Source organism: Lynx rufus, unplaced genomic scaffold (genome assembly GCF_022079265.1).
Source record: "Lynx rufus isolate CCGP_SWC_20201006 ecotype Redwood Valley unplaced genomic scaffold, mLynRuf1.p SCAF_7, whole genome shotgun sequence".
Lineage (NCBI taxonomy): Eukaryota > Metazoa > Chordata > Mammalia > Carnivora > Felidae > Lynx > Lynx rufus.
Window position 1 is genome coordinate 103,263,032 of NW_025814889.1, and position 4,197 is coordinate 103,267,228.

The 4,197-nt window shown below is 35.4% G+C and overlaps 1 pseudogene; it reads right to left on the reverse strand.

The window, feature by feature from the left end:
- Positions 1–1,095: 1,095 nt before the first annotated feature.
- On the reverse strand, positions 1,096–1,403 carry LOC124501973 (small nuclear ribonucleoprotein G-like; annotated as a pseudogene).
- Positions 1,404–4,197: the final 2,794 nt, after the last annotated feature.

Sequence of the window (4,197 nt, forward strand, 5' to 3'; positions counted from 1 at the left end):
GTCTACTGCTGACTTGACTTAACGGCCTCTCTTAGCTTTTCTTTAAGCTCCTGGAGGATTGGTCTGGACGCATTAGGCATTTCTTGGTTAGGAGTGTTCCTATTTCCTTGAAAAGGCCACCTGATGGACTACTTTCCCGGGCTACCACCTACCGTTTGTTGCAATGTTTCAGATACCCAGCATTGTCTTCTCACTGGGCTCTCAGAATCTGTTCCAAATATCTGCCCCACTCCCATGGATGAGTCTGTTATCAGAGCTGAGACCCTCTTTTCTTTCCTTGCTCTTAACAATATCTTGTGAATTCTCAAGATAGATGAAACTAACTTTTTGTTATCTTTCCCCATGTCCAACATAGTATCTTGTTCAGGAAATTGTTGAATAAGCATGTGCATTTGAAAATTAGTATCACTTATCACAGTTGTCATTTTGTTTAGGGAGTCAGACTCTCAAAAGGAAAATGTGTACCTTGGAAACTTCTATGTGGGAAAAACTTGGGAAGAATGAGTCTACTTCTTCAAGATTTATTATGAAATAATAAAATTATGTAGCAAGAGAGAATGCAGGACAAAATACTGCTGTAATTGCTTTAAATGCAGCATCCTGGGCTATTTGCATTTTTGCCAATTCTGCTTAAGCACCAGAATATTAAAACTAGCTTTCAAGGAGCTTCCTGTTTCAGCACAAAGGCAGGCATGCAAACAAATAATTGGAATATAATGTAATGGTGGAGAAGTGGAATGAGAGACAAACTATCCGGGTAAGTGAGCCATGAAGGCTTCACAAATGGGGATAAGAATTCACTGGATGAAGAGGAAAAGAGAGGCATTGCAGGCAGAGAATAGCTTGAGCAAAGGCACAAAGTTGTGAAAGTGCCAGGCATGCTGAAGGAATTAGCGAATGGCCTACTGTGGCTCCAGAACAACACATATTGGGAAAGGGGTGCTGGGGTAAAGTGACGAGAAACGTAAGTTGGGACAAAGTGATGGGAGAACTTTATAGGTCAGGCAGAGGATTTTGGACCTGATCTTAGCAGAGTTTTAAGTGTTTCAATTTCAATAAAAAATTTAATATGACAAATGTTCACAACCTGAATTTTTATGTCCCTGTGAAACAGGCCCTTTGTAAAATAGACATGTGGAAATGATTGATTTCTCTGCTGAACACAGCCGTTATTTCTGCTCGTTCCAATGTTTCTCATGTGATAATATTGCTTCCTTGTATTACCACCTTTCCAGTGCTGTTCAGTTGCTACAAGTTGTGATCACTACACATTCATCTATCACAAGACCCATAAAGAAATCAAGTCCCCTCGGTATTCCTTGGATATGTCTGCTACTGTTCAATTTCAACGATAACTTCTTGTTCTTAAATTTTTTCAACTCAGAAGGGTGGGTTTTGCTCATGGTGTCTGTTTAGTGGGCCTAGAGCGGCCTTGAAATGGAAATCATGGTCTCCTTCACACGCCTGCTGCAACATCAGAGTTTTTTAGAGGAAAGTGGCTTGGATTCTTCCAACAATCTTCCTTCCAGGCTAATCTATCTGGGACACTCAGCCCTGGGTCTTGTTAGAGGAAACTGTTGCCCTCTGGGTCATTGCCACCTCTCACTCATGCTCTTCAACCTTAGCTAAATCATTCATCACATGCCCCTTTTAGATTCCACGTCAGAGATTGCATTTGAATCTGTAGACCGCTTTGGGTAGTACTGACATTTAACAATATTAATCCCTGCAGTCAATGAATACAGGATGTCTTCCTATGTGTTGTGTCTTGTTTAATTCCTTTCAACAATGTTTTGTAGTTTTCAGTATAAAAATCTTTCACCACTTTAGTTAATTTACTCCTAAGTATTTCATTCTTTTTGGTTCTGTTATAAATGGAACTATTTTACTAATTTCCTTTTCAGATAGTTCACTGGCCGTATATAGAAACACAAGATTTTTGTATGTTGATTTTGTATCCTGCAACTTTACCAAATTTATTTATTAGTTCTAACAGGTTTTTTTTTTTTTTTCTCTTTTTAATAGGGTCTTCAGGGTTTTCTATTTATAACATCATGTTGCCTGCAGACAGGAACCATTTTACTTCTTCCTTTCCAAATTGGGTGCCTTTGATTTCTAGTTCTTGCTTAACTTCCCTGGCTAGGATTTTCAGTTCGATGTTAAGTAGAAGTGGTGAGACTGGGGGCGTTCCTTGCCTTGTTCATGATCTTAAGGGAAAAGCTTTCAGTTTTTCACTACTGAGTATGATGTTAGCTGTGAGCTTGTCATATTCGGCCTTTATTATGTTGAGGTACATTCCTTCTACACCTACTTTGTTGGGAGTTTTTATTATAAAGCATTGTTGGATTTTTTCAAATGCTTTTTCTGCATTTTTTGAGATGATCATATGCTTTTTTATTCTTTATTCAATTAATGACTTTTTAATTCATTAATTAATTCATTAATTGACTTTTGTATATTGAACATGCTTGTTTTGCAGGGATAAATCCCACTTGGTCATGCTGTATAATCATTTTAATTTGCTGCTGGATTAGATTTACTAGTATTTTATCGAGGGTTTTTGCATCTGTATTCACCAAGAATTTTGACATGTAATTTTCTTGTGGTGTTTTGTCTGGCTTTGGTATAAAGGTATTGATTGATAGCCTCTTGAAATGAGTTTAGAAGGGTTCCCTCAATTTTTTTTGGAAAGGGATTGGCATTAATTTTTTAAATGTTTGGTAGAATTAATCAGTGAAGCTATCTGGTTCTGGGCTTTCTTTGTTGGGAGGTTTTTGATTACTGATTCAATCTCTTTACTGGTTATAGGTCTGTTCATACTTTCTATTTCTTTATGATTTAGTCATAGTAGGTTGTATGTTTCTATGACTTTATCCATTCTTCTAGCTGATCCAATTTGTTGGCATATAATTGTTCATAGCAGTGTCTTATAATTCTTGTCATTTCTGTGGTATCAGTTGTAATGTCTCTTCTATCATTTCTGATTTTACTTATTCAAGCTTCTCTCTTTTTTTTTTTACTCTAGCCAAATGTTTATCAGTTTTGTTTATCTTTTCAAAAAACAACACTTAGTTTTGTTGATTTTTTTCTTATTGTTTTTCTATTTTCTATTTTATTTCTGCTCTTTGTTGTTTCCTTCCTTCTGCTACCTTTGGATTTAGCTTCTTCTTTTTTAGCTCCTTGAGGTATAAAGGACATTGTTTATTTGAGATCTTTCTTCTTTTTTAATGTAGGCATGTGTCACTATGAACTTGTGTTTTAGTAATGCTTTTGTGGTATCCCATAAATTTGGTGTGTTGTGTTTTTGTTTTTGTTTGTCTCAGGTATTTTTCTAATTTCCTTTTTGATTCTTCTTTGAACCAGTGGTTGTTCAAGGGTATGTTGTTTAATTTTCACATTTGTGAATTTTCCAATTTTCCTTTTTCTTTTGATTTCTAGTTTCATTTCATTGCTGTCAGGAGAGATATATGGTATGATTTCAATCTTCTTAAATTTGTTAAGACTTGTTTTTTGACCTCACATGTGATCTAACCTGGAAAAAGATTTGTGTGTGCTTGAGAGAAATGTGTATCTATTGTTATTGGATGCAATGTTCTGCACATGTGTTAGGCCCACTTGCTCTATAGTGTTATTCAAGCCTTCTATTTCTTTCTTTATCTTATGTGAAGATGTTCTTGTTCATTATTGAAAATGGGGAATTGAAGTCTCCTACTATTGTTGTATTTCTGCTTATTTCTCCCTTCAGCTTTGTCAATGTTTAGTATATATACTTAGGTGCTCTGACATTGGGCACATATATATTTCTAATTCTTGTATCTTCCTTTTATGATTATATAATGTCCTTCTTTGTCTCTTGTGACTATTTTTCACTTAAAGTCTACTTGGTCTGATGTAATATTGCCACTCATATTCCCTTTTAGTTATTGTTTGTACCAACTTCCTATCCTTTCACTTTTGGCTTCTATGTGTCCTTAAATCTAAAATGACTTTCTTGTAGACAGCATATAGTTGGGCTTTATTTTTAATCCACTTAGCCACTTTATGTCTTTTGATTGGAGGCACAGTCCATTTCATTTAAAGTAATCATTGAGAGGGAAGGCTTTATAACTACCATTTTGTTAGTTATTTTCTTTTAAGATAAGTTAAACAGTTACAAAATCAATGGAGCAGACACTTTTGTGAGTTATAATAAAAATG